We start from the raw sequence: 13,715 nt of genomic DNA, 5'->3' as shown, positions 1-13,715 counted from the left end.
CAGAATAGAGAAATATTGTAAATTCAGACTCAGGGCATGATAAAATTTCACATAGTTGATTGAAAGAAAATGGTAAATATTTAATCTACTACAAGTGGGTCATTTCTCCATGTTTCAGCTTAAACCATTCCTCTAAACTAGTCCACTCAAAAAAATGCACAGTGGTCACATATAATTTTGACTAATTTGCTTGTTTGGACCATTAGGTTCACAAATATCTTCTTAAATCCTAACTAAAAATGAACAAATTATGACGAAAGGGGTAAGAATTGCCAATCTCTGTCTCATGCTACATTATACACACTTTGAATGATTGTGAAATAAGCATTGTTTGGAAAGTCTGAGTGGTGCCTCATTATTCAGGTGGCTTTTAAAATACTATGGAGAGCTGAACTAAGGCATGGAGTGAGGAATTTTATAGGTCTGCATAGGAACAGGTTATGTTAAATAGGAAATAACGTTCAGCTGCTATATTTATTATATCTTTACTGGGAACAGAACGAGCATGTGTAGCATGTTTGGCTGTTGTAGAAAGGATGTGATAAAAAGGATAAAAAGGGGTATGAAGAAGTGAACACAGTGATCTCAGTGTCTGTCTGGACTGGACCTGTTCACTACAAGACACTTCTTCTTCCTGATGTCATGAAAAGAGAAGAAGGAAATCCAGGATGCAACTTGAATTCCTTCTTACATTCAAATCTGGAATAAGCTATGCTTCTCCCCATCAACACTAAAATAAATTGAGGGACAGACAGCAGTGCCAACGGCATCTGCCCAGCAGGGGGGTTATAGAGAGCCTGGCGGTGCATAAATACATGTGATGCATGTGTGTGATCTCCTGCCATTCCTAAGAAGTATCCCCCTTGTTCGCTTTCGGGGGTATCTCCTGTGCGGGCTGGGTGGATCCACATCACAGGTTTTTTGCTTCCCGAGGTGCTGTGGAAATTGCGAAGCGAGGAAATTTTAGGGCAGGCCAGTACTGTTTCACCTCTTGCTTGGCAGTTTTGCTTTCATCAGCTCACTGCATTTGATGCAGGCTTTCCTTGGACTCAGACAGAAAAGCTGCTCTAACAGTTACACCCCTAAGAAAAGGAACGCCATTGAGAATGCACTCTCTTGAAAACACACTAGCTTGACTGGTTCTAAAAGCCTGAAGGGAGGTTCCCTTGCCAGCCCAACTGGTACTGTATTTCTCCATCTTGTCAATACCACAGAAGTCACACTTCAGCAGGCAGCTTTATTACGGTCCCTGCTAACACCTCCTCCTCCCCCTTCTCAGAAAGAGACAGAAAGAGTCGAAAAGGCACAGTGAAGTTAGAACTCTCTCTTAGTGCTCACGGGAGACAGTCTGACATCACTTCTATCATGGCAGACAAGAGGGTTCCCCAGAAACTCTCGACACACAAATCGCACACAGCTTTGAAGCAAACTTTTGAAGTCTTTGGGAAGAAAAAATCATCCACTGCTTACAATGCATTCTTTATAATTAATCTCAAAATAAAACGTTAGTTTAGATTTTTTTAGAACAACAATCTAACACTCAAAATGATTTCTCACTGCCCAACAACTTTTGTCATTCTAAACATGCTACATCATTAAAAATGTTTCTATTCCTAAGTTTCCCAAGTGATATTTAACAAGAGCTGTGGGATTAATTCATTTCTGCCTAGAACTTCTCAATTTCCATTTCAAAATATATACAATTCTTATACAAAAAAGTTAGATAAGACATAAATATAAGACTGGAGGTTATTATGACACATTGCAAACAACTTCTGAAACTATTACTGTCACCCACTCCATTCTTGTAGCTTTGCTTTGGTAGAAATAGAGCTTCTTCACTAATGGAAACAGTTCTAAAGCCTCTAGAAAGTAAACAAATGACTAGACATGAAGTATTGTGCATGAAACAGTTCTTGTGTCCGTATGCAAATAATCTGCATTTTGCAAGCACCAGGAAGTTTCAGTGGCTGCCTCGATATGTGAAATGACAGATAAGTGTTATACAAGCTCAGTTCTCACTGTTATGAACCTGCCACAGTCAATACTCTCACGAAAGGATAGACAGCACTTGCTGTGTTGCTTTTTAAATAAGATTAAACTAGCCTCCCATGTCAAACCAATCTGAAGATCATCATTCTACGCTACCCTGTATAGAATACAGAGGTTACCATAGGTTTCTACACACAAGAGTAAAGTACTTAAGCTTCTCTCGCCAGTTTGTTACAGTGGATGCCATTATTAATAATTAAACGATCTCATGCAGTCATCCAATTTCTAACAGCGTCTTCCAATTCAGGGTTGCAGGGGAGCCGCGGTCTATCCCAGCAAGCAACGGGAGCAAGGTAGAGCACACCCTGGACAGGACATCAGTCCATCACAGGGCATACACAGATATGCACACACTCACACCGTAGCCAATTTTCCCAGAAGATTTTGGACTGTGGGAGGAAACCAGAGCACTGAGGAGGAACCCATGTGAATATGGGGAAACCATACAAACTCTACAAAGATAGCACCCCAGTCTGTAAATGAACACAGATCCCCAGCATTGCAAGACAGCAATGCTAAGCACCACACCACCATAATATATGTAACACTTAATTTCATGTATTTGATATATTTCAGTTTATTACTGTTTGTTAATTCTTATATTTCCATAGAATGAGGTGAAAAAACAACAAATATGTCTTTTTGAGTACACAGGGAGAGAGAAGCTACTCAGTACACAGTCTCTAAGCCAAAGCCTTGACTGCAGTGTACCGGGGAGTCGAAGCTCAGTAATCACACAGATACCTGTACCTTCAGAGAGCTGACTAGTGGCAGACTTGTTAATGTCTCTCAGAAGAGCTTAGACAATGTCACTTCTCTGGGGAAAGACAGAAATCTTATTGCCATCTGTCACCCATTGAGAAGGTCATGCTGGCTGACATGGATTTTGTTAGGGTAGCCCCTCTAATCCTGGTGCAATTGATTGAAGCTCAATTACTAGTTACCGAGGCAGAATTCTGTACATTTCACAGGTGTAATTAAATTACCATCTACTTCAGGCCGAGGGAAAAGAAAGAAATACCTAATTAGGGCAATTGAGTGAATGACTGGTCAGAAACAACTTAAACCAGAAGGACTCTGGTTTAAGAGTCCGAACAACCGAACACCCGAACAAGGCTCCACAGCCGAAACGATGTATTTCTTTTCTTCTCTTTTCAGCATGGAATAAACCTTTACTTGTTCTTTTGCAGCCTACACATGCTGACACAGCTACCTACTTGAAATACTTCATCCCTTAAGTAATACCCAAAACCTTACTGTTAGGTACCTTCAAAATAATTACTGCACATTGTTTCCTGACTGCGCATCAAGCTATTATTTTATGTTATGATACCAACAAGAGCTTTCACACTCTACACATAAGGTGATTTTTCCATTTTGTAAAGAGAATACATCATTGAATTGCAGGCACTGTCAGTGGAATTTAAAAATATATATTTAAGATAAAAAATAAAAACAGCCACCTTTTTATGTTATAGTCTTTCAAGTAGAGTTGGGCTCATTTGTCACTACCGGCAACAACCATAAGCCTTTTGGCAAAAGCTTTTCACTCAACAAAACAAGCACTGTCAGATCAGGGTACAACAATTCATGTATTCTCCTGCTCATCTACAGAGAAATACTTCTTTAAATGTCAAATATGACATCTACTCTTCCCATCATCAGAGTATCTGACATGACAGTCGCAGGTTTATTACTAAAAAGCAATCCTGTAGCTTTTTATCTCTGGAGGCTTAGCCTATTGATTTTTCTTCATTTTCTAATAAGGCTGAAACACTGGAAGCATGCTCAGTCAAAAGCCTCTTGGCTACCTCAAGGAGTCGAGGCAGAAATCATCCCACCCTTTTCTCTGGCAATGATACAGTACAGTACATGTCAACTTGAACATCAATCTTATTCTCCACTTGTGAATTTTATAATATCAGGGAGAGGAACTATGAAAGATGACTAGAGATAACTACCCAGAGAAATGCAAGAAAAGGAGAAACCTTAAAAATCTTAAACAAGAAGTCCACTTTTACATTTCTTCTTATCTGGCAGACACTTTTATCCAAAGTGATTTACAATCAAAAGAGGTGAAGATGCAAAGGGTGCTAGTAGCATAAAACAGCAATAAAACCGCAGTAAACAAGTGCAGGAGGCTGCACAGTATGAATGAGTTGCAGTGCTGCTTGACAGTAATCCATGGTCAGCCACGGGCCTCGGGGATCAGGTATATCCTAAGAGACGAGATTTCAGTTTCTTACTGAAGATGGCGAGTGACCGTGAGAATGACTGTGGGAGGTAGATCAATTCACCACTAGAGGGCAGCACAGAGAACAATCAGAAAGGACAGATCCCAGTGCCCCAGCAGGCACACAGCCCCTGACAGCGGTCATGAGGTACAGTAGGGTGGTTCAGTCTGCTTGGAAGCCCTGCAGGCCAGAAACAAGGTATGGAATCTGTTGTGAGCCAGAAACTGGAGTGGAGAGACAAGGTTTATATTGCAGTCATGATCAATCCATTTATGCACGCTGCACTCAACCCGTGTATTAGAGCATGTATAAAACATGTTCTAATGTTCTAAACATGTTCTAAAACACGTTCTAATAAGAACATGTATAAAACCTGTTCTAATACACAGGTTGAGTGCAGCGTGCTTAAATGGATTGATCATGACTACAATATAAACCTTGTCTCTCTACACCAGTTTTTGGCTCACAACAGATTCCATACCTTGATTCTGGTTCATTTATGACAGACGTTGCTTGAGGAAAGCTCTAAGCATCATGAAAGACCCCCACATACCCCAGCTACAGACTGATTGACCCCCTACCATCTGGAAAACGGTACCGGAGCATTCGGGCTCAGACTACCAGACTCAGAGAAAGTTTTTACCCCCGCACTATCAAACTAATAAACTCCCAGCCTCTCTCACCTACCATCTGAACCCTCATAGTGCCTTCTCTCTTCATCAAAACTCAAACACACATTGAAATCTACCTCTACCTCACATGTCAAGAAGTTCACTCCCCATAATTTTCTATCCTTTACTTCATTGCACATTGCACATTACCTGTTACCTGTTGTTGTTTTGCACATTGCCTGTTGTCTCTGTCTTTCTTTTCTTATACAATTGTATTGTTGTTGGGTTTTTTTTTTACTGCTTACCATCTGAGAGCTAGCTAAATAGCATTTCGTTATACCATATACCTGTATATGAGTATAATGACAATAAACTAGAACTTGAATGTATAGCCCGTATGATTGTGGGAGGGAGATTCCTCCTTACTAATTGCATCTGGACCATTTGATGATTAAATAACTTTTGATGTTGGTGACCAAGGTTTGATTTCCCAGAGGGATCTGCCTACCTTCTGAGCATTACATTTGAATAGTGGAAAGTGGACAGCTTTCAATATATCTATTTTATATGTTGTGTGCAAATAAATGGTTAAGTTAAATATATATACTGTTTATTTTTGTAATACCAAGTCATATTATTTGAACCCTCTTTGGCTGAATCAGGAAAACAACGACGCTGGTGAAAGGTGGCTTGTGAAGGGAATCTAACAGTATATTGGTGAAGAGAATCTAATGCTATTTTAAAGAGATTTCCAAATACTTCCCAGTGTTAAACGTGATTCATTCAATCAGAAGTTGCTCAATTCAAGAAAGGTCTGTTTACAATGTTCCACTGTAAGATGAGACCCCCTTTGTTTAATGTCAATCCATCTATTTTTTAACCACTTCATCCAATAGAAGCTGGTGAAGGGGCTGGAGCCTATCCTGGCAAGCAACAGGCACAAGGCAGGGTACACCCTGGAAAGGATGCCAGTCCATTGCAGGGCACACACAAATATTACACCAGGACCATTTTTTCCAGAAATCAATGAATCTACACGCATGTCTTTGGACTGTGGAAGGAAACCGGAGCACCCAGAGAAAATCCATGTGAACATGGGGAGAACATACTGGACAGACTCACTACAGAAGTTGAACCCTGGGCCCCAGCACTGCAAGGTACAGAAGCAAAGCTAACCAATGTGCTTCTGTGGCACCTGTGATTAATATCTTCTTTTTTCAATTACTGCATTTTCTGTACCTCTCACGGGTAATAGGCAGCCCATTTTACGAAACACTGAATCCAACACCTTCACGGAATTTTTTAATCTTTGCTTTCTGCTGTTTTGCTTAATATTGGGCCTTGACTGAATTAGATTATTGACTTGCAGGAGACATAGCTTAAATGCATTCAGCAAGAGGGTGGCTGCTGCAGTAAGGGCAAAATGATGTTTCAAAATAAGCATAAGAAGGTTTGCTTTAACAGTAATGCTCCAAATTTCTGCATGCTCCTTTAAGTCCGCACTTGCAAACCTACCCTAAATAGATATCAACATTTCCTAACACATTCAGAGAATTCACTTTTTCCAGTACCAGTGAGCAGTCGGACAGGGCGAAAGCGGAGGATCAAAGAAAAACAAAACGTTATGGCCATAAGTTTTGTTTTTTTTCTGAGCAAATCAGCTAAAATGTGTTGAAAAGTTGGAATATTGGGATTAAAATAACATTACGCTCCTACAGTAAGCTGGTTGGTAATGGCCCTCATATACCTGATTTAGAGAAAATACCATCTCTGCTACTGTATCTAGAGGCTGGTAAGGACAAAGATTCAGGTACACATGCCTGTACATTGTCTGAAAAGTTATTATTATTAATAACTTTAATAACTAAATTATTATTTAGCTGACTCTGACAGCTTTTTTCTGGGTTGGCATAGAAAGAAAGCAGGTACTGAACTATAAACAATGACATTAAAAAAAGTACAGTGCTATAGTAAATTTAGAATTCAACCTAACGCGATCATTTACATCCATCCATTTTCTAACCATTACTTCCAATTCAGCATTAAGTGGGAGCTGGAGCTTATCCTGGGCACAAGGCAGAAAACATCCTGGACCGGATGCCTGTCCATCACAGGGCACACACAGACACAAGCACTAACACACTCACACCAAAGCTAATTAACCTACAAGTATGTCTTTGGACTGTGGGAGAAAACCTGAACACCTGGAAGAAGCCCACATGAACACAGAGAAAAAATACAAACTCCACACAGATAGCACCCCAGGGCCCCAGCATTGCAAGGTAGAAAGGCTAACCACTGCTCTACTGCGTCACCCAAGACAAAAACATGAACATGGCCAGCTGTTTATATTTCTATTTCTTTTGGCTTGTAAAAACACACATATATTGTTATCATTACAAAATATCACTGACACACATTGTGACAAGCAAGTATTATTGATGTACATTCTTTGAATTTGTCAAATGGTTACATATTTGATTGGGTAAAGCATACCCTTATCATATATAGGCAATGAAGAGAAACATGCACAGCCTTATATTCAACTTAATATTCTTTTTCAAATTGTAAGATATTGTACAGTATATCATATCTTACAATATATACAATAACAACACTGTTCATTTCATAAAGGGTCATTATACAGCAACAGATAATAACTACTGTTGTAAAATCAATTCTCAACATAAGATGCAAATTAATTGGACTTTCCTTCAAAGTATATTTTATTTAAATACCACTAATGATTTTGTCCATCACTTTTACCAAATGCAAAATGTAACATGTTTGTGGAACGAAACAGTTGACCAGGTAGATTGAGAGTGCTGTCACGGTGAACGCTGCTTTTCAAAACCAGCTTTTCAGTGAGTCTCACATCTCATTGCATCTGTATTTCCAAGCGTGTGTGTGTGTGTGTGTGTGTGTGAAACCCACGGAGGTTCACGAAGTTTACTGGCTAAATCTAAAGACACAAACAGAAAGCACCTAGTTGGTTTCACCACCGGAAAGCTCCTTAAACCTGCTTTTGTGTCCGACTTTAAGTGACATTAAAAATGCCTCATGTACATCACTGTTGCTCGTTCTATCTACCTCAACAAGTGTTGAAAAAAACCTATATTTTCTGGCTTGGTGTGGCTTTACATATTACAGTGCTTTCATTGAAAACAGGTGAAATGTGTCATACAGCAAGCATGAAACGCAAAAAAGTATAGTTCTCTAAAGCTTTACAAATGGGAAAGAAAACATATTTTAATTTATAAGAATTATATGCAGATATGCTGTATTTTGAGTGGTCAGGCATAGTGGCACAGTGGTTAGCATTGCTGTCTTGCAGTGCTGGGACTCTGGGTTTAATTCCTAGAGTGCTGTCTGCACGGAATTTCTATGTCCTTCTCATGATCATGTGGGTTTATCCAAAGACATACTGGTAGGTTAATTAGCTACAGTACTACGACAATTGGCCCTGGTGTGAGTATGTTTCTGTGTCTGTGTATGGCCTCTGATGGACTGGCATCCTGTCCAGGGTGATCATAATGCCTTGTTTCCAGGATAGGCTCTGGTCCCCCGTGACTTTGTATTGGATAAAGTGGAAAGAAAATGGTCGGACGCATTTTGACTTATTTGCCATTATCACTTCTGCTTCATAAGAACACACAATTGTTTAATCAAACTCCATTCAGTCCCACCCACATTCTTGCTGTTAAAACATGTTTCCATTTGCAAAGAGAAACACATATGTTCACAAACCAGAAACAGATTTAAGTTAAATTTTTGGAAGATTGAATGGAATAAACCTCACTAGAAGGCTATGTACTGTATGGCACTTGATCTTTAGAACATCACAAATTTACAGGTTTTATATATATTTGTAATTATTTTCCTATTTACCCTCCTACAGGCTGTAGTGGAAATGACACAATACTGTATATTGCTAGAAGAAATTACCATCATTATCATGGTAGCTTCTTGCTTATACCATCTTCTTATTTGCACTCATATACAATTACTATGTAAAGCAAGGCACATTGCATTGAAAAGAGAGAATGTGTACAGACATTGGTCCTTAAATCTATTTTAATGAGCTGTGTAGATTACTGTGAGTTACATCCCCCCTCCTTCACTTACACAGATGAAGCCCCAGACAAACAACATTATTATTGATTTTCTCTGTTTCCCACACAAGAAACTTTCAAGGAACAAGTTATTTCATATACTGTAACTCCCATGGAAATCTTTCATCCAAAATGTATTTTTAATGATGGTCTGTAATTTCTCCCTTGGATGACCAGTGATCTACAATCCATCCCTCAATTGAAAATGGATTCTAAGCCCCTGCCCTGGATTACTAAGAGAAGACTGAGGGATCACCACCGCCAAAGAGTCATATTGAATGTTCACTCAATGATCAAATTTGCTGTCACTTATGCAAACATCTGGGCTGCATTAATTAAATGGCACTCTTTCACTACTTTCAACATTTTATTCAACTCTACTTTAAGGTATTACTCATTGCAGATCATTCTGCTACCATGTGAATTAGGACACGTGTCTTGCGCAGAGGAAAGCCTTGAAAAAGTCATTTTCTGTGATAGTAGGTACCACCAGTGTGACGCAAATGGACCTCCATGGCTTTAAAGAGCTGAAAAGTGATCTTCTGATGCATCTACAGATGTAGTTTTACTCTAAAAAACATTTGGAGTCAGAACCAGACCGGCCAACCAAAGGAAGAATGATTAGCCCACTCTGAGCACTCGCTTTTCTCATGAAACCGATTGAGGAAATGAAAACAAGGTCCTGGAATTTCATATCTTTCAAAGGTCCTTTAACAAAAAAGGTCTCAACTACCTACTTACTGTGTCAGAGCATTTCATCCACTCTGACAGCTCAAGTAAGGAGCTTAGACTGTACTGTTGGATCTCAAAGTCTTTAAATACAAAAGGAAGTTAAATGGAAAGTGTTCCAAACTATCTTCCTCGACTAGAGTCTTTTACAGTATCTTTCAAGATAAAAAAATATAACATTATTTAAACTGAGGACTAACACCCTTCGTATGCATATTGTTTCAACTGTGCTGTTCTCTGACAGGTTAGAACGTCTGTTTGGATAGAGATAAGGTTATAGTGCTGACAGCTTGTTTTCTCTGACTGTCTTTGAGTGATTTTGTTTGTTTTTATTATTCTTTTATTTGTTTAGTCTTTTCTGCAAGATTAAGAGATTGCACTGCCAAAACTGGCATTTTTTAGACCTTGCACAGTGATCCACGCCCTCACCCTACTAAAAAGTCCCAGCATGCAATTTTAAATAAGAGCCTTTCACATGATGGTCTGTTGCATCTTAATGTATGTGCAGTCAGCTTTCATGCGGTTCATTTACAGGAACGATACACTCCGTTGAAGAAAGACAAGCAGATTTAAACAAGCTTTGCTGTTAATACGCAAAGAGACAAAGCGTGAAAAAATACCTAATCACAATCTGCATTCTCAAAGTCCCAAACAGCAACTGCAGAGCGGTTCTTGAGCTGGTACATGATTTTTCCCATTCCAGTGATCAAAAAACAGGGATATCATCTGTTTTAACTATTTCTTCATAGAAAGATACCACAGGGACTCCCCCAGGCTGAGCTCCACATCCCAAAATCCACTGACATTGCAAAATGTTCTGACTTAAGCATAAGGATGGTAAGATCAGAGGATAACTACTGGATAGTCTCTTTCATGATCCATTGGAACTGAAATGAAGCATATGAAACTATGAAATGTGAATGAAACTTCTCTTGTCAGAAAATATCAAGAAATGTTCTCTTCTCAAAGCAATTTTCTCCATATACAGTATAGTACATTTTTCTAGAAGATCATGCTTTCTTTGATTTAATCCTCATGAAATACAAACGCAGAACAAATTACAAACCCAAATAAAAAGACCATAGTACCCAAGAAAAGCACAGTGTGACCCATAACATCGCCAAACACATTAACGTCTTACACTGTTCAAACAGGTGATCCTAAGATTATCCTGACAGAGATACAGGTTATCTCTAGAAAGAAGCTGGTATTACTGAAGTTAGTCAGTGTCTAGTCTGCGACTGGATACTGGCTGTCTAACCTGCTAAAGACAAAGGAGCTGAATATTAATACAGATTCCCCACCAGCAAAGTGTAAAAACACAAAAGTGGATATGAGACAGAAGGTTAATCCTCTGTCTGGGTTGCATCTCACTGGCATTCTCACACTACCAACAGCCACAAAAAATCATTAGCCTCTGTTAATATTATTTGCATATGTCTTACAAAATAACCTTCTGGAGCTGATATGGGGCTTCTTTCAGTGTTAATTAACATTGGCATCAAAATCTAAAAGCAGCAACATCTTCAAACAGTAGTCTAACACTGATTGCTTGCCCACTCTATTATGGCCTATTATGTCTTGGATGTGTTTTTATTGTCTGGTTGCAAAGCTGGATGTGTGCTAATTTGGTGATGCTAAATAATCTGTTTTGAGCTATCCATGAATAACTGTGGAAAAAGAGATGGACATTACCATAAATTTCCAGTAAGTGCATGGGGGCATGTTGGTAATTTGCAGAACTGTTTCATTTAGCAATTGCCATACATTTGACAAAACAACATGCATTTTATTAATGATCAATAAGTCGTGCTCGTATGATTGAATTGTAATATTTAGAGGAAAGCAAGCTTACAGTGGATTCCCGCACCATTAAATACACATTTCTTATGTTTTCCAGGTTGAGTATTGTTTGTACAGTATGAATGCGTCATTTTGAATAACACATTTACAGTCAGGGATGTTAAACATCTGATCCGTCACTCCCCGCCGACAACATCCCGGTCCAAAACTACACATGGATCCGATGAACACAGCTAGCTCAGAGCGCACAGGGCTGTGCTCTCCCTGTGCGTAGCCCCACACTGTGCACATAATTTAATCGATACTCTTTGTCAAATTCGAACTGTTGCATGATTCTTTCTAGTAATGTTTTTGTTTAAAGTACTGTATAAAACACATTGCGACACCTGTTTGCATTGCATCTTTGCAATGTATCCATAACATACAGAGGTAGTATGATCTATCGCTATAGTAAGCCGAGCAGAACATTCCACCCAACGTTTTAAAGGCACAGCTTATTTCAAACTTTCTACCTTTCTTTTAAACAGCCGTATAACCTTGTTACTAGGTGTTTGCATGGTATCTCAACATAATAAAGAAAAAACATATACTGTATGCCACTACTCAATAGATTGTGGAAACAATCTGACTGGAATCTGCTTAATCTCCCAGGTATTTAACAGGCAAGTACGGCACAGTACAGTATGTATTCTCGGATCGCGTTGAATGTCCAAGATACCCTGTCAATATGGCTGTGGGTCTGTTTCGAATTAATAATAAAGCGTGCGCACTTTTTTTTTCAATTGTTCAGCTGTAGTTGACACTGAGGAACTACACGTTTTGAATCAACAAGCTCCAGCCATGTAGACAAATTGCAAATAAAACAACAAATTAAAAGCGATGCCTCAGAAGATCGTTGTAACTAGATTTGCCCAGAATCTGATTACGCGCATCCCGCTAGGCAGACGCAGTAGCCACTAATAACATATTACGAGCTAGAACTTCCAACTTCTCCGAGTACTGAAGTCGTAGGATGGAGGGCATAAAATCAATGTCCTGCAGAAGGAGCACAGAAATATTTCAGGTCGCAAGCTTTTATTTAAAAGTTTAATTAACTGCACGCATAATGTTGAAAAGCCAGATATGATAAAAATTGAGAATTTACACTCTAGTGAGAAGATCCTCGTGATCCTTTCAAACTCTGCAACTGCAGGCGACTGAAGCTGCTCTATGGTATCGGCACATGCTTATGATTTTCCGGAGGCTGAAGGGTACCTTTCGCGAATCACCATCGAAGAGCTCCGGAGCCTTGGCATTGTACTGTATAACACGTAACAACAGCTTGGACCCGGTTTACATGTAAATGTACGTTCAGGCACTCCACGTCTATTTGTGCTCTACGTTTAAGTAACTACAAAAAGTAAGCAGGATTTGTAAACATTAAATACGAAACACCCTCGAACCCGTTTCTACACTATATTGACGAAGTGTGACTAAACATTGAATGGAAGCTTTATTTTGACTTCTCCAAGTATAAAGCCTTCGCCTGCCAAAGCATTTTTTCATGTGACACGGCTATTTATCTATTTTTCTGTGATAAAATTACTTGTATTACTGTTACTTAATAAAAAGTGAAGAACAACTAACTTGTAGAAAAAAGCGATCCTAATGCACATATACTGTATTGTCTAAAGATGGATGCACTCTTCAGTAACGCATATTGTTATATCACGATATTATATTCTTCATGCTGAAAACAATCGTGCAAATAACTTACTTGCTTGGCAAAAGTCATTCTGTCCTATAATCCACCTGAAGCTAACAAGTTTCAATTGGCACAGCTCGTCACGGGGAAGCGCTTCTCCGCTGCTCTGACGCCAGTCTTTACATTCCGGGCATCAATCGACAGCTCGGCTGCTGAGACTTCCCCCGTTAGATTGTGAGAGAGATCCGTAGGCGCTTGTGGCTCAAATGAGCCCCGCACTTGCGCAGCCGGAGAGGAGCCACTTGATCGTTTAGCGCTGTGAACGCGCCCCTTCTACCTCCCCTTATCCAGATAGAGCTCAGCAAAACTCACCGGCCCCTTGATTGACAGGCTCACAATATCAAGGACAACAGCGGCAGCCCTGAACAATGCGCGATCCTTGCAACAGTTTCAACCAATAACACATAAAGATTCCACAGAATTGATTTCC

At 39.4% G+C, this 13,715-nt stretch overlaps 1 protein-coding gene across 1 annotated transcript in view; it reads right to left on the bottom strand.

Moving 5' to 3' along the window:
- Positions 1–13,465, bottom strand: part of LOC148836461 (5-hydroxytryptamine receptor 1F-like) — a 65,492-nt gene extending 52,027 nt beyond the window's left edge. The window contains exon 1 of the mRNA XM_088913554.1: positions 13,298–13,465. The gene's annotated coding sequence lies outside the window, so the exon portion shown is untranslated. The remainder of the gene's footprint in view (positions 1–13,297) is intronic.
- Positions 13,466–13,715: the final 250 nt, after the last annotated feature.

Source organism: Atractosteus spatula, chromosome 4 (genome assembly GCF_055471065.1).
Source record: "Atractosteus spatula isolate fAtrSpa1 chromosome 4, fAtrSpa1.hap1, whole genome shotgun sequence".
In the NCBI taxonomy this organism is placed as follows: domain Eukaryota; kingdom Metazoa; phylum Chordata; class Actinopteri; order Semionotiformes; family Lepisosteidae; genus Atractosteus; species Atractosteus spatula.
The sequence above is the reverse complement of the archived record's forward strand: the minus strand, read 5'-3'. Positions and strand labels throughout refer to the sequence as shown.